The 23,607-nt window shown below is 46.9% G+C and overlaps 1 protein-coding gene across 2 annotated transcripts in view; it reads left to right on the forward strand.

Moving 5' to 3' along the window:
• The first annotated feature begins 23,085 nt into the window (after positions 1–23,085).
• Positions 23,086–23,607, forward strand: part of AP1B1 (adaptor related protein complex 1 subunit beta 1) — a 53,256-nt gene continuing 52,734 nt past the window's right edge. The window contains exon 1 of one of the 2 annotated variants that reach the window (XM_082853023.1): positions 23,086–23,197. The gene's annotated coding sequence lies outside the window, so the exon portion shown is untranslated. The remainder of the gene's footprint in view (positions 23,198–23,607) is intronic. The other variant, XM_082853024.1, reaches the window with a different exon arrangement.

Below are 23,607 nucleotides of genomic sequence, written 5' to 3' on the forward strand. Positions count from 1 at the left end.
TGATGAAACAGCGATGAGGTGATGTCTGGGTTTTTTATATCCCCATTGCTGAACTGGTGCCAGACACAAAAGAGTCCAGGCCAGATTCCATTAGCCACATTCGTCCTCTGGGCTCCTGGTCTTGTGGGAACCTTCTGGGGGTCCAGCTTGAGACCCAACAGCTGGGAAGAATTTGGGGGGGCAATGAAAATGGTACCAAGACCTAGTGACTCCTCTGGGGACCCAGGCAGGGTCTTTAAGAGCCTGCCTCATTCAAGAGCCTTTTCTTTAAAAAAAAATTATTAAAAATAAGTAAATAGATTATTTTTCCTTCTTAGCAAAGTAAGAAACCCTTTGAGGCATGAACTGAGGATAAACTCCATTTTGGAGGGTAAACTGAGGCCTAGACAGGTTAATTACCTTGCCCGTAGGAACCCAGTATTAAGTGTCAAGTCATGGTCTTAATCCTGTTGATCCCTTGCTTATCACACTTCAGAAGCCTGAGTCCTCAATACCATCTGGGTCCCTGGTTGACTCAATGTGCTCAACAAAAGAAACAATGGCCTGGTGAACTCGGGGTTGTTGGTGATACTATAATAGGATCATATTTTAAATGAGAATAAGAGAAATCCCTAAAAGCATACAATTGTTACAAAAATATTCAGTTCCAAAAATGTCTGAGGTACACAGTAAAAGCTCCTGAAACCCCACACCCTAGAGACAAGCTCTGGAATAATTTCTTATATAGATTCCTTTAGATTTTCCTATGCATTTACAAGTAAATGCTAATATTTATGTTTTTAAAAAGATGATACGATACATTCTGTTTTGCAGCTTGCTTTTTGAAAGTAACAGTAGCTCTGGAGACACAGAGGTTCCTAACCAGGCAGAGTCCAGAGTTGTGGCAGATCTGGTGGAGGAGGCAGCTGGTAATGTTTGATGCAAAATTGTGTGTTGTGTGTGAGCACTTTTTAGGGATAGTGATTATGACTCTCATTAGGATCTTTTTTTAAAAAAAATTTTTATTGGAGTATAGTTGATTTACAATGTCATGTTAGTTTCAGGTGAGGATCTTTAGAAAAGATTCAGACCCAAGCCTCTTGTTTTTCAGATGGAGAAAGCGAGGCTGGCTGAGAGGGAAGGGCGTGGTGAGTGGGGAACCCAGCCCCGCGGGATGGCCTGGAAGGATGAGGGCAAGAAAGCTGCAGTCGCCTGCCCTGGGCATCCTGTCTGGGCCACAGACAGGAGCTGTGCCCTACAGAGCCAGGAGGAGGGCAAGGGAGTCAGTCCTGCCTGAGCTGCCGGGCTGCGCCTCTGCAGTCCCTGTGGGGAGAAGATTTACAGCCACTAGGAGCTGGGGAGGGTACAGGAAAAGCCTGGTGCAGCACTTTGGAAGTATGCTGCCTGCAGTGCCTGCAGTGGGCCAGCTTTTGGGCAGGCCTGGCTCCTCCAGGCTCAGAAAAGCCCTCCAAGGGGAAGGCATGGGGGTGGGCAAGGGGGAGGGGTTAAAGGATGCTGTCGGGATAAGAAACACCCCCTCTGCCCCAAACATACACAGAGCTTGTGCTGGGACCCAGACCCTGAGGAAGGTGCTGAGCACGGGGCCTGGCCAGCTCTTGTTACTGATCCGTACAGCCAGCAGGCTCTACAGAGTTTGGGCTGCTCAGGACTTTTCCAGCTGCCGCGGTGGGAAGGGGTGGGGTATGATATCACCAGTAACGATGGGCACCGTCCATCGGTCTCATCTCCTATGTGGGCCTGTGTACCCCAGCCTCCAATGCCCACAGCAACCCCCTGGGGCGAGTTCCTGTTATTCTTCCCACTTCACAGTGGCTCAGCAAGGCTAAGAGCCCACCCAAGGCCAAGGGGTCAGCAGTGGCACCGTGCAGATGTGAGCCTCATATGCCCGGTGCCTGAGCCCCTGTCCTCAACCAGAGCTGCTCTCCTCTGCCCTCCCTGGGCGGAGCGGGGGCAGGGAGCCGCACCCTGGTGCAGGAATAAACTATACAAGGTGAGGGTGGAGGAGTTATTGTTGTTTTTGAACTTTAAAAAAAAAATATATATATATATATATTTTTATTTATTTATTTATTTATTTATTTATTTGGCTGCACCGGGTGTTAGTTGCGGCTTGACGGATCTTCATTGCCGCGTGCGGGATCTTCGTTGCAGCATGAGGGCTCTTAGTTGCAGCATGTGGGATCTAGTTCCCTGACCAGGGATGGAATCCCGTGTCCCCTGTATTGGGAGCATAGAGTCTTAACCACTGGACCACCAGGGAAGTCCCTGAACTTTTTTTTTTTACCACAAGTACACATCACTTTTGTAGTTAAGGGGAAAAAAAAATTTTTTTAATCTGCATTTCTTTTTTTTAAATTTTTATTTTATATTGAAGTATAGTTGATTAACAATGTTACATTAGTTTCAGGTGTACAGCAAAGTGATTCAGTCATATATATACATGTATTTATTCTTTTTCATATTCTTTTCCCATTTAGGTTATTACAGAATATTGAGCAGAGTTCCCTGTGCTATACAGTAGGTCCGTGTTGGTTTAATCTGTATTTCTGAAATGACTAGCAAATAGCTCAGCTTAGTGCTTTACATGCGGGGCCCAATAAAGGCCCACTGAGGCTGGACACCACAGGCCTCCTGCCCATGGGCGCCCTTCTCAGGCGCCACCTTCCTCAGACCCAGCCTTGGGCCAGGAGACGCTTCTTCCCCTGAGTTCCTGGCCTCAAAGCAGGGTGGGCTTCCTGGCTGAGGAGGCTTATGGGCTGCTGGGGTTGTGGTGGGGTAGGGGTGGGGTGGGGGGCTTGGGAAGGGTGTACAGCCTAGATAAAGGCTCAGAAATGTGGGCGAGTGTGAGCTGATCTTAGAATAAGATCAGCTCAGGAGAGCTTCTGGAACACTGCCAAGAGCAGAAAATTCTAGGCAACAAGGCCTGCTCACTGTTGGTGAAACCGCTGTGGACAGAGGGCCAGGGTGACACGGGAGGCAGGAGCCATGGTGGGGGCCCAGGCATTTCAGCGAATCCAGACCACCCTAAGCTGCTGCTTAATCACGTCATTTCTTCCTTCAGCCCAACAGACTCTATTCAGCCCCGCTTGGTGCCAGACTGCGTGCTCCTAGCCACTAAGACAGGAGTATGCAGTGACATGGGAGGGGCAGGCGCGCACAGCTCAGGGTGGTGGTTAAAAGTCAGGCTTTGAAAGGAGCCTGACAGGGAATTTCTTGGAGGTCCAGTGCTTAGGACTCAGCACTTTCACTGCTGGGGCCCCTATTCCATCCCTGGTCGGGGAACTAAGATCCTGCAAACCATGCAGCACAGCCAAAAGTAAGTAAGTAAATAAATAAATATAAAAGGAGCCTGCACATCCCTGCAGAGGACAATTCCCTGCTGGCTGCGTGGCCTGGGAGGGGGCAGGAAGAGCAGAGGAGGGAATCTGGGGAGTTCTCCCCACTGGGGGGTGGGTGTCAGAGGGCAGCCCTGGGACTAGCCCCTTGGACAACCCTGATGCTGGGTATTGTGTGGGCACCTGACAAGCATAAGCCCCTCTTCCCCACCCCACACCCCGTGAAGGAGGTCCTGGCATCCCCTTCTAAGGGGATGTGAAGGGGCTTGTCTGAGGTCACTGAGCTCAGCTCAGTGCCTGGCATACACTGAGCCTCAGTAGATGGTGGTTCTGATTTAGAACCACAAATCTAGTCATTGAGGAAGGTGGAAAGGGCCGTGCTAAGTGGACAAAGGCACAGGGTGGTAGGGGAGCCCAGTGGAGGGGCAGCAAAACTTTCCTGGAAGAGATGCAGCTGAGCTGAGTCTAAGGGAACCTTGGAAGTGTTCTCGAGGACAGAGGGACCAGCACAGGTAGAAGGACATGAGGAATTCAACAGGTGGTCCCTATGGCCAGAGCTCAGAGTGGGAGGGCGGGGGAGGAGGGGGAGAGGCTGCAGAGGTCACAGGGCCAGGGGCCAGGTGCCAGGTGGAGAGCTGGACCAGGGAAGGTTCTGAGAAGGGCTCAGGCAGTGGCAGTATTTGAAGGCTCCTTCTGACAGAGGCTGGATCTGGGGGAGCTGGGGATGCGACGGTGGCGGGGAGGCACTGCTGGGTGGCTGTGTGTCACCCTGGGCTGGGTGCAGACAGAGAGGGGCCACAGAACAGGCTGGGGGGGGCTCACTCTTTGGCTCCCTGCCGCAGGTCCCGAAGCCTCCTCACCAAGGCTTCATGCCAGTACCCTTGAGAGCAGCTCAGCATCCCCACTTCACCTCCAAACCCACCTCTAGCTCCCAGGTGGTGGTGCCTAGGTGTCTCAGGAAGGTGGGCCTTGGCTGGGGTGGGTAATCGTGATAGCCCCAGGCTGTGTTCACTTCTCTCCGGTGGCTCCGGGAGGTTGGGACTGTTACTCTCCCTGGTTTACAGAAAAGGAACCTGAGGCTTGGGGAGGTCGAGAACCTTGGCCAAGGTTCCACGGCCTCTGAGTGGGGGCAGACAGAGCCAGGACCCAAATCCAGGGTCCCAGTTCCACTGAGAGCCCCTAAGTCCCCCAGATCCACAGGCCAAATGCAGCCTTGTATTACTATTCATTAGTTCATTCATTCATTCATTCATTCACTCATCATCACTCTCATGAGCCCCAGCTGCTCTGCTAAGCACTGGTGAGGCCTCAGGGAGGAATGCAGGCAGCAGACCCTGTACTACCAGGGGGCTGCCCTGACTCTGTGTGCAAAGGATAGCAGCTCCAGCAGCAGCCAGGTGGTGGGGACTGGGGAGACCAGGGACACCGCCAGCCCCACCCCTTGATGGCATCCGCCAGACGCTACTGCTAAGGGACACAGCGTAGATGCGAGCAACGTCCTCTTTGAGAACAGTATCTCCTCAGTACCCAGGCAGGTAAGCCATGTTGGGGCAAGGGGATCCGCCAGCTTGGGGGTTACTGGGTGAGGAATCGGGCAGGAGTTTGGGGCTGGGGGGACACTAAAGCAGTATCTTCTAAAGGGCAGCTCATGAGAAGTTATGAGGGGTTCCATTATTTGTGGGTTTGGGAAACTGGAAACTGAGGCTCCAGCAGACAAATGCCTTCTCACCTTGGACACTCAACAAAGTGGTGCCGTGTGCATTCCTGCCCTGGCCCGAATTCAAGTCACTCTGCCACCCTGGTGAGGCCTGGGAGGTGCTCTCCTGCCCTGTTGTCCAAGCCTCTGGAGCATCCACCGTGTGTCCCCCGTGCTGCAGCCCCACGTGCTGTCCCCCCACTGGATCCTATCAGACCAGAGCTCTGCCACCAGAACCAGTGCCTGTGCGTGGACCACAGGGAGGCTGAGATTAGGCAGCTGAAGGAATAGGTGAGCATATGGGGGAGGGGGTGGGCTTGACAAAGAGGACCAGCCAGCACGGCCAGGAGCACACTTTTCCCGTCTCAGAGCTATTTTCAGTGTAGGGGTCTATGCAGCACGTGGCATTTCACACTTGGGTTTTTGTCCACATCTTCTCATGCAGCAGGTGGGGAGGGTGCTATGATCATCTCCACTCTGCAGATGAGGAAACAGAGACTCAGGGAAGGCAAGTGACTTGCCCCAAATCACACAGCCAGGCCAGGTCATCTGGCTTCTGACATCCTGCTGCACAGTGAGTGGCCCAAGAAAGTGTCCTCTTTTTGGCCGTCCTGCCGTGGCTTGGCAGGAGCTGAGGTGGACGTCATCCTGGTGCTTCACCAGCACCACAGTGGCCACGTTCATCACTGGGGACCCACCGCAGGTGAGGCACTGTGCTGAGGCTCCACATTCATTATAAGGTAAATCCTCCCAGCAACTTCCAAAGGGAAACATTTTGTCCCCATTTTATAGGGGATGGAAAGGAGGCACCAGCAGGGTAAGAAACTCACCCAAGGCCACATGGCTAGGGTCAGCACTGTAGCCCAGGTCCTCTTTCTCCTTTTATAAAATTGAGATATAATTCACATATTCTAACATTTACCATTTTTTAAAGTATAAAAGAAGCAATTTTATTAGATGAACTCATTTACTTGGCACATTAAATCAGACAAAGAAAAATATACGCACTGTGTAAAAAGAATCACATACTCATACTCCTTGAACACTCAGTAATGGTCAAAAATAATGAATGTGGAATGGATCCCAGGATTGAATGCCAAAGACACGCTGTACAGAAAAACATCAGGCTTCTGACTTCACTGAATCCAGTACTAAGCGTCCTCCTTATATTCCTCAGCATCTTCCAAGTCTTTTTCACTCTCTAACAACTGCAGAAGATCGGTAGAGGCAGCTCCCACCCTGCACTGGCGGTCTGGGATCAGCAGCTCTGGAGACCCCCAAGGCTGGGGCAGCTGCTGGGCGTCTGGTCATAGGGCTCTCCCAGGACGTGGTGGAGAAGTGGGATGCGAGCTGGGCCTGGCAGGGGGGCTGAGAGTCTGTTGAGATCCTGGGGGCAGAGGCCGGCTCTGAGACTGCCAGGATGGGATGGCAGAGGCTGCTGCCCAGGTGAGGCAAGAATACCTGTGCAGCCTGGGGGCAGCCACACCTGGCTGGGGAGCTGCGCAGGCAGCTTCCTAGGTGCCCAGCAGGCCTGATGTGCAGCTGTGGCGACCTGGCTCCTCTAGGGGGCAACCTGAGCCTGTCATGAAATGGGAGTTCTCAACCCAGGCAGCATCTCACCTCCTGCTTCTGCAAGGATTTACCCAGAGAGTGGAGAGCCAGGGCTGTGGGATCCAGTGAACTGTGGTTCAACCTCAACCACAGACAGTGATGCATTTAGCCTAGAACAATGGTCGATGTCCACGGTGTGCTCCCCGGGCACCAGGCATTGGGCATGACCTCCTTTGGTCCTCATGGCTGCCCTGTGGAGTGGTCATCAGAGGACACAGAGGCACAGACAGGGCTAGTGATTTGCTCAGAGTCACACAGACAGAAATGGCAGAACCTGGGTCCAAGCCCAGGTCCATGTGATCCTGGGCTAGACTCTTCCCAGCTGTGCTGTCTCCCAGCTCAGCTCCTTTCCAGCTGTGTGAGCCTCTATGCCCTCACCTATGAAATGGGGATGACAACTGTGCCCACCCTATGGGGTCATCATGCAGAGTAAGGGACACAGCCCAATTAAATTACTTTTTCCTTTTTTTTTTTAAATTTATTTTATTTATTTATTTTTGGCTACATTGGATTTTCGTCGCTGCATGCGGGCTTTCTCTAGTTGCGGCAAGCAGGGGCTGCTATTTGCGACACACAGGCTTCTCATTGCAGTGGCTTCTCATTGCGGTGGCTTCTCGTTGGAGAGCATGGGCTCTAGGCGTGCAGGCTCAGTTGCTCCGCGGCATGTGGGATCTTCCCGGACCAGGGCTCAAACCCGTGTCCCCTGCATTGGCAGGCAGATTCTTAACCACTGCGCCACCAGGGAAGTCCCACTTTTTCCTTTTTTATGGCTGCGCCGCGTGGCATGAGGGATCTTAGTTTCCCGACCAGGATCAAACCCACGCCCCCTGCAGTGGAAGCGTGGAGTCCTAACCACTAGACCACCAGGGAAGTCCCGATTAAATGACTTTTGTGCAGAGTCTGGCACATGATGAATTCTTGGCAAGTGGCACCACCATCACCATCGCCACCATCATCTCTATTATTACTGGTAAGCTGGGAGTCACCTGAATGATCTTCCAATCCACCCCCTTATTGTACAGATGGGGAAACTGAGGCCTAAACAGGGGTCGGTGGGTCACATGATCGGTAAGCAGTGAAGGAGTAACAGAAATCCTCACGCAGCTGAGGCCTGCCACATCCAGCCTCCCACCCTGCATGGTGATGGCCTCAGGCCTTCCAACAAGCGTAGCCCTCCTGGGGGTCCCAGGTGGCACCAACCCAGCTCTGTACTCCAGCTGCCCACGGTGGAGCAGGTGGAGCCAAAGCACCCAGGGTTCCTGCAGATACAGTGGGCATTTGCCCTGCTCAACCTTGGAGACCCCCATTCCTCTACCCTGGATTCTTCCTGACTCCCAGGCACCCTGACACCCCTAGGGACATCACTGCCATCTAAGCATGGCCTCAGCGCCCCCTGGTGGCCACCCCAAGCCTGAGCTGCAGAGTCTGGCCATCACAGAGGTCCAGTTCACCTGTGTCTCTTTACCCATCTGCGTTCCGGAGCAGGGTCCCACCCTGGACGCTGAGGCCCAGCCCTGCTCCTGAGGAGCGGATGACCCCATCCTGGTGGTGGTACCCACCCACGGAGTCACAGCACCAACTTTGTCCCCAGGGTGCCCCAGTTCCAGTATGCCCATTTACCAAAATACCCGCTATGACACAGAGCATCTGATTTTTATGTAAGATTCAGTAGGTAACTGCAGCTTTTTGTTGTCAGCATCAGCTTGGGAAACTCTGTCCTCCTCCTCCACTGATAGCTGCAGGACAGATAGGAAAGCTGGACTCTGAGCGGGCCTGGCGGGAGGACCCCGATGATGGTGACCCTTGGAGGCCCTGAGCTCTAAGGGCCCACCTGCTCTGAACCACTGTCTCTCCTCTGATGCAGTTAGGGCTCAAGTGGAAAAACCTGGCCACAGAGAGTAAAGGATTTGTCACAAGTGTTTGAACTTAGGGTGACTGTAGGGGCATCTTAAGCTGTCTCTGGAAGGCTGTATCCTTGAGTCTGTTGCTGGAGCTTGAAGCCACAGCGTAGGCTGTCGGAAGGGCAGGTAGCGGGGGAGCAAGAACGTGCTGGAATCCACAGGCACAAGCCCGTGCAGACAGGCTGAAACCCAGGTCAGTTCTACTGCCAGGCTGCTCCTCAAAGAGCCAAACACACATCATCGGCCTAGGAGTTGAAGTTGAAGGCCCAACCCTGGGGAAGGTGGGCCAGTGGCAGGCATGCAAGGACCTCTCCTGTGACCAACCCAGGGAAGGGAGCTGTGGGGAATGTCACTCAGTCTAGCCAGAGTGACACGTTACACGTCCACCACAGCCTCTGAGGCAGCCATCACCATCCTACTAGATGCTGATGTGGACCTGTCCGTTCCCTCGTGCCCTCCCTGAATTCCAGTATCCATCAGGGAAAAGAGCCTGGGCTTGGAGGCCCACAGACCTGAGCTCAAACTCTCCACCTGGATGGACGAACTGAGCTTTGAGCCTCAGTTTCCCCATGTGTGAAACAGCAGTAATAATAGTACACTGCCTGCAGCAGTAATATGAGGATTGAAGATAATGCACATAACACACCCCGGATGCTGTGTTCAGGTAACCTAGTTCATATTAACCTAAAGAAAGCATAATGAACAAATTTAATCTGTGGTTAATAAAATCATGATCCCAGGGTAATTTGTTTGGAAAAATGGTTGATTCCAGTGCTGGGGCAGAGAAAATACAAGATGGGTCTGGAAACTTCTTTTTTTTTTTTTTTTAACAGAAGAAATGTTTAATATTATCAAAATGTGTAACATTACATTTTGAACAGTTTTTCTTTCATATGGTGGCTGGGTATTTGAGGGGTTTGCCAGGGAAAGGTTGTGACTCTATAATCTCAAAGCTTAATTTGTGGTTGATGGGACGGGACATCATTTCAGATATTTTTTTTTTTGGCCGCGCCACACGGCTTGCAAGGTCTTAGTTCCCCAACCAGGGATTGAACCCCGGGCCCTTGGCAGTAAAGCTCGGAGTCCTAACCACTGGACTGCCAGGGAATTCCCCATTTCAGATTTTTAATCCAAAGTTGTATTGATTTTATTGGAGCACTGGATCTTCCATGAACAAAGACTCCTTTTTTTTTAACCCTATTTTTTAAGTTGAAATGTAGTTGCTGTACAATATTATATGTTACAGGTGTACAATATAGAGATTCACAATTTTTAAAGGTTATACTCCATTTATAGTTATTGGAAAATAGTGGGTATATTCCTTGTGTTGTATAATATATTCTTGTAGCTTATTTTATTTATTTATTTATATTTATTTATTTATTTGCGCTACGTGGACCTCTCACCGTTGTGGCCTCTCCTGTTGCGGAGTACAGGCTCCGGACGCGCGGGCTCAGCGGCCATGGCTCACGGGCCTAGCCGCTCCACGGCATGTGGGATCTTCCCGGACCGGGGCACGAACCCGTGTCCCCTGCATCGGCAGGCGGACTCTCAACCACTGCGCCACCAGGGAAGCCCTCTTGTAGCTTATTTTATACGTAATGGTTTGTACTTCTTAATCTCCTACCCCTGTATTGCCCCTCCCCCTTCTCTCTCCCCACTGGTAACCACTAGTTTGTTCTCTATATCTGTGAGTCTATTTCTTTTTTGTTATAGTCACTGGTTCGTTGTATTTTTTAGATTCCACATATAAGTGATATCATACAGTATTTGCCTTTCTCTGTCTGCTTATTTCACTTAGCATAATACCCTCCAAGTCCACCCATGTTGTTGCAAATGGCAAAATTTCATTCTTTTTTATGGATGGGTAGTATTGCATTGTGTGTGTGTGTGTGTGTGTGTGTGTGTGTGTGTGTGTGTGTGTGTGTATACCACTTCTTCATTCATCTCTTGATGAAGAACCTGGAAATCTCTTGCGGTACCAGAAAGTAAGGAAGTGCTGAAAAAAAAAGATGAGGGCTATTGACAGGAGCCAACCTTAAGGAATTCCCAAAGGCTGAAGCTGGACAAAATGATCCACAAAATAAATAAGTATAGAATTGGATTATAACTCAGAAAAAATGTTCATGATCCTAAGGCTAATAATTGGATTTAAATTTAAAAATCTAATATGAATAGAAATAAATAATTGAATAAATAAATTAATGGGGAAGAAAGGGCAGCTCTTCCTTACAGTAGAATTCCAATTAATACATACGGAAGAAATGAGGGAAATAGAAAATCATCATTAGGCAAACACCATAGTGATAACTGTTGCAGTCAAGAACCAGTGAGGGATGCTAAAATTAGTGGGAAAAAGTGCGATATGAAATAGGATTTTGTATAATCTCACAGTATTTCCCCACAACATATTTATTAATTACAAAGGAAAAATAGTAACTTTACAGTGGAGAAACATGACAGATAAAACCTCAACCAGGTGACAATGGTCGACATCACCAGTAATAAGACCTATGGCCATCATGTACCATGTATCCTCTGATACCACGTACCAAGAAGGGCACATCACTTTTGTGGTATTACCAAAAATGCATGATGCTTAACGTTGATAAATTAAGGGAAAGACTGAGAAACTGTCACGGACCAGAGGAGTTGAAAGAGACATGATGGTGAAGTATAATGTGGCATCCTGGATCCTGATGCAGAAAAGACATTAGTGGGAAAACTGGTGACATTTGAATAAAGCCTAGCGTTTAGGTACTAGCACCGTATGAACAGTTTTGATGTTTTGGTTTTGATCCTTGTACTACAGTTAGGTAAGATATAAACATTAGAGGAAGCCAGGTGAAGGGTAAATGGGAACACTCTGCTATTTTTGTAACTTCTCTGTAAGTCTAAAAGTATTTCAAAATGAAAAGTTTAAAATAATTTTATAGGTTGAAAAGGAAGTTCAGTGGGAAATCTCCTTTCTTCTGGTGTCCTTCAACTATGCAAGTGCCTTCCCCACAGGGATCAATGTTATCAGTTTCTGATGTTTCCTTCCAGAATAATCTATGTGTCTGCAGCAACTAGTCTAGATCATATCTGTGGGGTTTTTTTAAATTTTATTTTATTTTTTATACAGCAGGCTCTTATTAGTCATCGAATTTTTTTTTTTTTTTTTTTTGCGGTACGCAGGCTTCTCACTGCTGTGGCCTCTCCCGTTGTGGAGCACAGGCTCCAGACGTGCAGGCTCAGCGGCCATGGGTCACGGGCCCAGCCGCTCTGCGGCATGTGGGATCCTCCCAGACCGGGGCACGAACCGGTGTCCCCTGCATCGGCAGGCGGACTCTCAACCACTGCGCCACCAGGGAAGCCCTAGTCATCAATTTTATACACATCAGTGTATACATGTCAATCCCAATCTCCAAATTCATACCACTACCACCACCATCACCGCCACTTTCCCCCCTTGGTGTCCATACGTTTGTTTGTTCTCTACCTCTGTGTCTCTATTTTTGCCCTGCAAACCGGTTCCTCTGTACCATTTTTCTAGGTTCCACATATATGCGTTAATGTACGATATTTGTTTTTCTCTTTCTGACTTACTTCGCTCTGTATGACAGTCTCTAGATCCATCAACATCTCTACAAATGACCCAATTTCGTTCCTTTCTATGGCTGAGTAATATTCCATTGTATATATGTACCACATCTTCTTTATCTATTCATCTGTCGATGGGCATTTAGGTTGCCTCCATGACCTGGCTATTGTAAATAAGGCTGCAATGAACATTGGGGTGCATGTGTCTTTTTGAATTACGGTTTTCTCTGGGTATATGCCCAGTAGTGGGATTGCTGGGTCATATAGTAATTCTATTTTTAGTTTTTTAAGGAACCTCCGTACTGTTCTCCATAGTGGCTGTATCAATTTACATTCCCACCCACAGTGCAAGAGGGTTCCCTTTTCTCCACACCCTCTCCAGCATTTGTTGTTTGTAGATTTTCTGATGATGCCCATTCTAACTGGTGTGAGGTGATACCTCATTGTAGTTTTGATTTGCATTTCTCTAATAATTAGTGATGTTGAGCAGCTTTTCATGTGCTTCTTGGCCATCTGTATGTCTTCTTTGGAGAAATTTAGGTCTATTTAGGTCTTCTGCCCATTTTTTGATCGGGTTGTTGGTTTTTCTACTATTGAGCTGCATGAGCTGTTTATATATTTTGGAGATTAATCCTTTGTTGATTCATTGGCAAATATTTTCTCCTATTCTGAGGGTTGTCTTTTCGTCTTGTTTGTAGTTTCCTTTGTTTTGCAAAAGCTTTTACGTTTCATTAGGTCTCATGTGTTTATTTTTGTTTTTATTTCCATTACTCTAGGAGGTGGATCAAAAAAATCTTGCTGTGATTTATGTCAAAGAGTGTTCTTCCTATGTTTTCCTCTAAGAGTTTTATAGTGTGTGGTCTTACATTTAGGCCTCTAATCCATTTTGAGTTTATTTTTATGTATGGTGTTAGGGAGTGTTCTAATTTCATTCTTGTACATGTAGCTGTCCAGTTTTCCCAGCATCACTTTTTTAGAATAAGTTTATTTATTTATTTTTGGCTGCACTGGGTCGTAGTTGCTGTACACGGGCTTTGCTCTAGTTGCAGTGAGTGGGGGCTACTCTTCACTGTCATGCACGGGCTTCTCACTGCGGTGGCTTCTCTTGTTGTGGAGCATGGGCTCTAGGCACACAGGCTTCAGTAGTTGTGGCTCGCGAGCTCTAGAGTGCAGGCTCAGTAGTTGTGGCGCACGGGCTTAGTTGTTCTGCAGCATGTGGGATCTTCCCAGACCAGGGCTCGAACCTGTGTCCCTTGCACTGGCAGACGGATTCTCAACCACTGTGCCACCAGGGAAGCCCATCCCAGCAGCACTTACTGAAGAGACTGTCTTTTCTCCATTATATTCCTTGCCTCCTTTGTCATAGATTAGTTGACCATAAGTGCGTGTGTTTATCTCTGGGCTTTCTATCCTGTTCCATTGATCTATATTTCTGTTTTTGTGCCAGTACCATATTGTCTTGATTACTGTACCTTTGTAGTACAGTCTGAAGTCAGGGAGTCTGATTCCTCCACCTCTGTTTTTTTCACTCAAGACTGCTTTGGCTATTCGGGGTCTTTTGTGTCTCCATACAAATGTTAAGACTTCTTTGCTCTAGTTCTGTAAAAAATGCCATGGTAATTTGATAGGGATTGCATTGAATCTGTAGATTGCTTTGGGTAGTATAGTCATTTTCACAATATTGATTCTTCCAATCCAAGAACGTGGTATATCTCTCCATCTGTTTGTGTCATCTTTGATTTCTTTCATCAGTGTCTTATAGTTTTCTGAGTACAGGTCTTTTACCTCCTTAGGTAGGTTTATTCCTAGGTATTTTTTCTTTTTGTTGCAGTGGTGAATGGGATTGTTTCCTTAATTTCTCTTTATGATCTTTTGTTGTTAGTGTATAGGAATGCAAGAGATTTCTGTGCATTAATTTTGTATCCTGCAACTTTACCAAATTCACTGACTAGTTCTAGTAGTTGTCTGGTGGCATCTTTAGGATTCTCTATGTATAGTATCATGTCATCTGCAAACATTGATAGTTTTACTTCTTCTTTTCTAATTTGTATTCCTTTTATTTCTTTTTCTTCTCTGATTGCCGTGGCTAAAACTTCCAAAACTATGTTGAATAATAGTGGCGACAGTGGACATCCTTGTCTTTTTCCTGATCTTAGAGGAAATGCTTTCAGTTTTTCACTATTGAGGATGTTTGCTGTGGGTTTGTCATATATGGCCTTTATTATATTGAGGTAGGTTCCCTCTATGCCCACTTTCTGCAGAGTTTTTATCATAAATGGGTGTTGAATTTTGTCAAAAGCTTTTTCTGCATCTATTGAGATGATCATATGTTTTTTCTCCTTCAGTTTGTTAATATGGTGTGTCACATTGATAGATTTGCATATATTGAAAAATCCTTGCATCCCTGGGATAAATCCCACTTGATCATGGTGTATGATCCTTTTAATGTGTTGTTGGATTCTGTTTGCTAGTATTTTGTTGAGGATTTTTGCATCTATATTCATCAGTGATATTGGTCTGTAATTTTCTTTTTTTGTAGTATCTTTGTCTGATTTTGATATCAGGGTGATGGTGGCCTCATAGAATGAGTTTGGGAGTGTTCCTCCCTCTGCAATTTTTTGGAAGAGTTTGAGAAGGATGGGTGTTAGCTCTTCTCTAAATGTTTGATAGAATTCACCTGGGAAGCCATCTGGTCCTGGACTTCTGTTTGTTGGAAGATTTTTAATCACAGTTCCAATTTCATTACTTGTGATTGGCCTGTTCATATTTTCTATTTCTTCCCGGTTCAGTCTTAGAAGCTTATACCTTTTTAAGAATTTGTCCATTTCTTCCAGGTTGTCCATTTTATTGGCATAGAGTTGCTTGTAGTAGTCTCTTTGGATGCTTTGTGTTTCTGCAGTGTCTGTTGTAACTTCTTTTTCATTTCTAATTTTATTGATTTGAGTCCTCTCCCTCTTTTTCTTGATGAGTCTGGCTAAAGGTTTATCAATTTTATTTATCTTCTCAAAGAAACAGCTTTTAGTTTTATTGATCTTTGCTATTGTTTTCTTTGTTTCTATTTCATTTATTTCTGCTCTGATCTTTATGATTTCTTTCCTTCTACTAACTTTGGGTTTTGTTTGTTCTTCTTTCTCTAATTGCTTTAGGTGTAAGGTTAGATTGTTTATTTGAGATGTTTCTTGTTTCTTGAGGTAGGCTTGTATTGCTATAAACTTCCCCCTTAGAACTGCTTTTGCTGCGTCGCATAGGTTTTGGATCATCGTGTTCTCATTGTAATTTGTCTCTAGGTATTTTTTGATTTCCTCTTTGATTTCTTAAGTGATCTCTCGGTTATTTAGTAACGTATTGTTTAGCTTCCATGTGTTTGTGTTCTTTATGTTTTTTTCCCTGTAATTGATTTCTAATCTCATAGCATTGTGGTCGGAAAAGATGCTCGATATGATTTCAATTTTCTTAAATTTACCGAGGCTTGATTTGTGACCCAAGATGTGATCTATCCTGGAGAATGTTCCAAGCGCACTTGAGAGGAAAGTGTAATCTGCTGTTTTTGGATGGAATGTCCTATAAATATCAATTAAATCTATCTGGTCTGTTGTGTCATTTAAAGCTTGTGTTTCCTTATTACTTTTCTGTCTGGATGATCTGTCCATTGGTGTAAGTGAGATGTTAAGTCCCCCACTATTATTGTATTATTGTCGATTTCCTCTTTTATAGCTGTTAGTAGTTGCCTTATGTATTGAGGTGCACCTATGTTGGTACATATATATTTGTAATTGTTATATCTTCTTCTTGGATTGATCCCTTGATCATTATGTAGTGTCCTTCCTTGTCTCTTGTAACATTCTTTATTTTAAAGTCTATTTTATCTGATATGAGTATTGCTACTCCAGCTTTCTTTTGATTTCCATTTGCATGGAATATCTTTTTCCATACCCTCTCTTTCAGTCTGTATGTGTCCCTAGGTCTGAAGTGGGGCTCTTGTAGACAGTATATATATAGGTCTTGTTTTTGTATCCATTCAGTGAGCCTGTGTCTTTTGGTTGGAGCATTTAATACAGTCACGTTTAAGGTAATTAGCGATATGTATGTTCCTATTACCATTTTCTTAATTGTTATGGGTTTGTTTTTGTAGGTCCTTTTCTTCTCCTGTGTTTCCCACTTAGAGAAGTTCCTTTAGCATTTGTTGTAGAGCTGGTTTGCTGGTACTGAATTCTCTTAGCTTTTGCTTGTCTGTAAAGCTTTTGATTTCTCCATCGAATCTGAACGAAATCCTTGCCGGGTAGAGTAATCTTGGTTGTAGGTTCTTCCCTTTCATCATTTTAAATATATCGTGTCACTCCCTTCTGGCTTGTAGAGTTTCTATTGAGAAATCAGCTGTTAACCTTATGGGAGTTCCCTTGTACGTTATTTGTCATTTTTCCCTTGTTGCTTTCAATAATTTTTCTTTGTCTTTAATTTTTGTCAATTTGATTACTATGTGTCTTGGCATGTTTCTCCTTGGGTTTTTCCTGCTTGGGACTCTCTGCACTTCCTGGACCTGGATGGCTATATCCTTTACCATGTTAGGGAAGTTTTCGACTATAATCTCTTCAAATATTTTCTCAGGTCCTTTCTCTCTCTCTTCTCCTTCTGCGACCCCTAAAATGCGAATGTTGTTGCATTTAATGTTGTCCCAGAGGTCTCTTAGGCTGCCTTCATTTCTTTTCATTCTTTTTTCTTTATTCTGTTCCACAGCAGTGAATTCCACCATTCTGTCTTCCAGGTCATGTATCCGTTCTTCTGCCTCAGTTATTCTGCTATTGATTCCTTCTAGTGTATTTTTCATTTCAATTATTGTATTGTTCATCTCTGTTTGTTTGTTCTTTAATTCTTCTAGGTCTTTGTTAAACATTTCTTGCATCTTCTCGATCTTTGCTCCATTCTTTTTCCGAGGTCCTGGATCATCTTCACTATCATTATTCTGAATTCTTTCTTTGGAAGTTTGCCTATTTCCACTTCATTTAGTTGTTTTTCTGGGGTTTTATCTTGTTCCTTCATCTGGTACAAAGTCCTCTGCCTTTTCATTTTGTCTACCTTTCTGTGAATGTGGTTTTCCTTCCACAGGCTGCAGAATTGTAGTTCTTCTTGCTTCTGCTGTCTGCCCTCTGGTGGATGAGGCTATCTAAGAGGTTTGTGCAAGCTTCCTGATGGGAGGGACTGGTGGTGGGTAGAGCTGGGTGTTGCTCTGGTGGGCAGAGCTCAGTAAAACTTTAATCCTCTTGTCTGCTGATGGGTGGGGCTGGGTTCCCTCTCTACTGGTTGTTTGGCATGAGGTGACGCAGCACTGGAGCCTACGTGGCTCTTTGTTGGGGCTAATGGCGGACTCTGGGAGGGCTCACACCAAGGAGTACTTCCCAGAACTTCCGCTGCCAGTGTCCTTGACGCCACAGTGAGCCACAGCCACCCACTGCCTCTGCAGGAGATCCTCCAACACTAGCAGATAGGTCTGGTTCAGTCTCCTATGGGGTCACTGCTCTTTGCCCTGGGTCCCAATGCGCACCCTACTTTGTGTGTGCCCTCCAAGAGTGGAGTCTGTTTCCCCCATTGTACACCAATATTTCTATAGCATTATTCACAATAGCCAAAGGGTGGAAGCAACACAACTGTCAACTGATGGATGAATGGATAAATATAATAAAATATGGTCTATCCATACAATGAAATGTTATTCAACCATAAAAAGGAATGGAATTCTGACACATGCCACAACATGGATGAACCTTTAGGACATTATGCTAAGTGAATTAAGCCAGACACAAAAGGACAAACACTATGATTCCACTTACATGAGGTACCTAGAACAGTCAAATTTGTAGATACAGAAAGTAGAATTGTGGTTGCCAGGGGCTAAGGGAAGGGGGAAATGGGGAGTTTAGTGTTTAATGGGTTTAGAGTGTCAGTTTGGAAAGATGAAAAAGCTCTGGAGATGGATGGTGGGGATGGTTGCACAACAATGTAAATCTACTTAATCCCATTAAAGTGTACACTTAAAAATGGTTTAAAAGGCAAATTTTATTTTATCTATAGTTTGTCAAAATTTTAAAGTTCCCTTACTGTTGTTTTAGTAGAATTTCAGAAAGGAGCAGAATCACATGCCCATGTTGAACCCACTACCTGACCCAGAAGTCTCGGGAGTTGTTTAAAAGAAAGGGTTTTATTTGCCAGGTGTAGGGGTAATTTTCTGGTTTTATTTTTAATTTCTAGTTTTGTAGATTGTTATCAAAGAAGGATGTATGAACTCCAGTTCTTCTATATTATAATTTATTGACAATTTCTCTGTGCCCTAATCTATGGCCTTTAATAAACGTAATCACTATGCTTATTTAGTGCCTGCTAGCTGTTGCTCTAGGAATATTACCTACAACATCTACTGTAATTTTCTTGACATCTGTATAGAGTATTAGTCCCACTTTCTAGATAGGGAAGCTGAGGCTCAAAGAAGCTACGTCATGTGCTCACAGACACAGTCAGGAAGTGGCTGAGCTGAACTAATATTAACACAAATAACAGCTGCCTTGAAGGAGGGTTTCTAGGCTGCCAAGCACTCTACAGAAGTTGTACAGTTTAATCTCTGTAACAGCTTTGCACGAAGGCTCAATCAGCCCCATTTTCCAAATTGGAAAGTGAGGTCCAGCTGGGGATTTGAACCCAGGTGTGTTTCAGAGTCTGGGCCTTTTCGATTGCACCAGTGGAGGGTCATCCAGCCCTCTCAGGGGCACCTTAGAGAGGAGAGCAGAGCCCTTTGAGAAGCAGCCTGCGGTGGTGGAGAAACCAGGAGGGTTGAGCAGCATTTTGTTCCTGGGAAGCCCAGGGATGGTGTAATGAGAACATTTGCAGCAGGGGGAGATGGGGGCAGTGGAGGAGGGGTCCTGGGCAGACTCTAGGCCCCTCTGCCCTGGGAGCTGTGCCAGTCCTGGCCTGGGCGGGGCGGGGGGAGATGGAGCTGCCCACCTTCAGCAGGTGGGACACTGGCCTAGTCAGTGAGGCTCGTGGACAGTCACCTCCTGCTTCCTTCCAGAAAGGCTCTGCGGCAACTTTTAGAAATGTGTAAGATAAAAACAACAGAAAAAACAAGCACACACAAACTGAAGTAGAGGAATAGTAATTACAGGAAGAAGAATCTAGAAAGAAGGTCTAGACGTAGAAAGGCTGACGTGAGGCTGCCCATGCAACAATTCCATTGGAAGGGAAGGGTGGCAATTAATGTCACCCGTGCGCCCTCTAGTGGGCACAGACGGAAAGAACATTTAATTTGTTCAACCTTTATTTATTATGCACCAGTGTGGAGAGAGGGTGGGAAGGGCGTGCTCTGAGCTTCTGTGTGTCACAAAGAGGAAGGAACTTGCTGAAGGTCACACAGCAGCAGGTCAATTCTCGACACCACCTTCCTCTGATTGGATGAGACCTCATTGGCAGGTGAGGATGGGACAAGGGGGAAAGCCTGGGCCCTGCAGTCACCAGCCCTGGCCTGGACTCCCAGCTCGGCACATTGTTGCCTTGTGAAGTCGGGAAAGTTCCTCAGCCTCTCAGGGCTTCAGTGTGCTCACCTGTAAAGTGAGGGTTATCGTAGCACCCACCTCTTGAGAACAGTGAGGGTTAAATAAAGTGATGGAGGTCAAGGGTATACAAAGTACTTGGCCCATGATGGGTTCAGAGTTCTCAGAGTGGAGAAATTGAGGCCCAAAGAGGTGCACAGGCCTGTCCAACATCAGCCAGCTCAGTAGGGCAAGGTAGAAAATGAAAAACGTCCTCCTCCAATCAGGAGGTGATGTTGTTCGTAATGATGTATTTGTTGGGAGAATCTGGTTCTCTCTCCAGGTGGGCTTGGCCATCATCGGCTCTGCTCCACCCATCCTGGAGTCTCAGAGGGCCAGGGTGAACCACACGTGCCCCAGGAGCGACTGTTCTAGCCACAGCGGTCAGCGTTTGATGGTGAGTGTGACTCGGCCATGTGGCCAGCTGGGTTTGGTGGTGGCGGTGGAGAGGGAAGCCCCCAAACGCCCCCTTTCCCTGCTTCCATCTCCCACCTCTGCAAGCTGTAACTATCCGGCCTTTGGCCTCCTCTTATTAGTAGCATCCTTTTAGCTTTCCTGTCAGGCTGAGCTGTGGGAGAGAAGGCCCAGGCCCACAGGGGAGTCGGGGAGAAATCGGCTCTGCCCACTGGCCTAAGTCTTCTCATCTTTCCTTGGAGACAGTCATGGGGTTGAATTGTTGGGAGAGTTCAGTGGGTTAATATGTGAAAAAGTCAAGCACAGTGATTCGTTCACAGTAACTGTTAGTAGGAGGAATATCATCCTTCACAGTTCAGGCTGGATGTCACCTCCTCCAGGAAGCCATCCTGAGTGGTGTTATAATTATCCCTTTGTTTGTCTTTCTCCCACACTCCACCATAGCCCCAAGGAGGGATCGTGCTGCCTTTGCTCATTGTTGTATTCCCAATATGGCTGGTTTAGTGACAAATATATTTTAGGTGAATGAGTGGGACTTGTGAGAGCACATATCCAAGGGCTCTGGGGCCAGTCCCTCAGCGCTGTCACTCACACACTGTTTGGCTTAAGCTCTTGGAGTTGCAACAACCCTCCACCTGGATAAAGTGGGGCTGAAGTGAGAAGGAAGTGAGACCCTCTGCACACTGCCTGGCCCACCAGAGGTGCTCCATAAACATTCATTGTTGCTCTGCACTTCCTGCTTTGGACTCCCATAGCCCCCAGCCCATCCCCTACCACAGCACCAATCACACTCGTGTCTGCTGCTCTGTCATCCTCCCCAGACAAACAGTAGGGTCAGCAAGAACAGGGCCTTTGCCTCAGCCATGCAACTATCCAACACCCAGTCCAGGGCATGATTCAGATCAGGGACTTGGGAACTGCTTTCTGAAGGACCCAGACGTCTGGTTCCCTTGCCTTCCTGACTCTACACTGTTGTCCCTGGATCACCTTTTCCTTCTGTCTCAGCCCATGCAACTGTGTTCTTATTGGGCAAAGCCTAGCACAAATGTCACTTTCCTCAGGATATCCTTCCTGAGCAAACTGACGCTGTGACTTCTGTCTCCTTGGAAATCTTCCATCTCTGACTGCTTCTACCACTAACTTGTCACTTTCACATAAGCTGTCCAGCTTGGTACCTTTAAGTTCCTTGGTTTGTTTTGTTGGATAATTCTTCTCTTTCCATGTCACATTCCCAGTGAAATTTTGTTTTCCAATGAGGCTGATGGCATTTGCCAACATTTATCATTAGGGGAATGGTGGTTCCTCCAGACAGCTGTATATAGCACATGGAACATGGCATGTACATATAGAATTCTATTTGTTTCCTGTCTACTTCAGAAGAGGATTTAAAAAGTGGAGTAAGGTCTGTAATGTAGTTAATGGTATTGTTCCAATGACAATATCCTGGTTTCAATATTATACTACCAATATATAAAATATCACCATGGAGGGAAGCTGGGTGAGGGGTACATGATACCCTTTGTGTACTATTTTTGCAACTTCCTGTAAGTCTATAATTATTTTAAAAATAACATTTTATAAAAAGTAGTTGAGGGACTTCCCTGGTGGCACAGTGGTTAAGAATTCACCTGCCGATGCAGGGGACACGTGTTCGAGCCCTGGTCTGGGAAGATCCCACATGCCGTGGAGCAACTAAGCCCGTGTGCCACAACTACTGAGCCTGCGCTCTAGAGCCTGTGAGCCACACCTACTGAGCCCGTGTGCCACAACTACTGAAGCCCACACGCCTAGAGCCCGTGCTCCGCGACAAGAGAATCCACTGCAATGAGAAGCCCGCACACTGCGACGAAGAGTAGTCCCCACTTGCCGCAACTAGAGAACGCCAGCGCGCAGCAGTGAAGACCCAATGCAGCCAAAAATAAATAAATAAATATTTTTAAAAAGTAGTTGAGGCTGATTAAACATAGAAAACTATATTAAATATTAAAACAGTAATATCTGGATTAGATGGGACATACAGACTTGGCTGTGCATGCTTATTTATCAATATATTTTATATTAAAAGTTTGGTGACAACCTAAGTGTTCAGCTGTAGGGGATTGTTTTTTAGAACAGTGATGCCACCCATACTGTAGAATTCCATGCAGGCATTGGAAAGCACCAAATAGAAATGTATTTATTGTTTTGGGAAAGCTTTACCAATATCTTGGTGAGTTAAAAATACTGCATGATATGTCGAGTCTGGAAGGGTATTCACCAAAATGTTAAAAATGATTGTCTCAGGTCGGTGGGATTGCAGATGATTTTTTATCTCCTTTTGCTTACTAGTATATTTCCATTTCTCTACAATGCAAATATTATTTTAAATATTTTAAAGAGAATAATCAGAAATTATCTAGGAGGAGGAGAAAGTTAATAGTACCAGAGTTGGGAGCGAGATAGCTATAGAAATTGAGGTCCTGGCCGACCCAGCAAAAGGGGAAATGGGACATTATGAAGTTCTCCTTGGAGGGTCTGAGGTTTTCCCGTAAAACGCGGAATTCCCCTATAGGGCTGCACTGAAGGGCTGCAAGCGCTAGACTAGACTTACAGCTCTAGTTTAACTCTTCCCTTCACAAGGTAAGTGCTCTTGAGCAACACCTGCCCCTTTCAGAACCTCAGTTTTCCCGTCTGTAACACAGAAGGGAAACGGACCTCAAAGTCTCTACGAACTTTTCCATCTCCATCACGTTCAATTGCTTAACGGTTAGCTGGCCTAATTTTTCTCCGCGCTCTACCGAAGACAGCGGCAGAGAAGGACGTGTCGGGGGCGGAGTTAATTCCGGTAGGCCCCGCCCCTTCTGGCCCCACCCCGCGGGCACCAACCCCCGCCCCAGCCAGTGCACCCTTGACCCCGCCCCCAGCCCGTGCGTCCACCGGAAGTGCCCGCGCGCGGGCAGCTCACTTCCGCCCGGCAGGTGACAGTCGTGGGGCTCGGAGCTGTCGGCGGCACGGACGCACGGGGAGAGCAGGGGGACAAGGCCGCAGACATTTTACTGCCGCGTCGAGCAGCGCCGTGGCTCCGGGAGCCGTTCGGACCTGTGGGTGAGGAAACGGGAAGCCTGACGAGGCCGGAGAAGTGGTGGGGCGGGGAGTCAGGGGTCTGAGGTGAGGGGTTTCTGGGGTCAAAGGTCACGGAGAGGACAGGAAGCTGGAGGGGCTAGAGTGGCTTCCCAAGCCAGGACGAGGCAGAAGGGCTGCGGGTTCATTCATTCGCGCCCCCTTGGCCGCCGGCCTGCACCCCAGCCACCCCAAGTCCGCATTCCCTCCCAGGGCGCCCTGCCGGAGAGACTCCTAGACTTAGGCCTGAGGGAGCCTGCGCCTGGCCAGACAGGAAACTTCTCTTTGGGTACTGGTTCCCCCTGCACAGTCACCCCCGTGGCTATCCTGAGGCCTCCTCGTCGTTCAGGGCCTTATCTCTTTGCCAAGGTTCAAAAAGGAAAAAAAGAAAAACT

Source organism: Leucopleurus acutus, assembly GCF_964270905.1.
Source record: "Leucopleurus acutus genome assembly, chromosome: 13".
NCBI classification, from domain to species: Eukaryota; Metazoa; Chordata; class Mammalia; order Artiodactyla; family Delphinidae; genus Leucopleurus; species Leucopleurus acutus.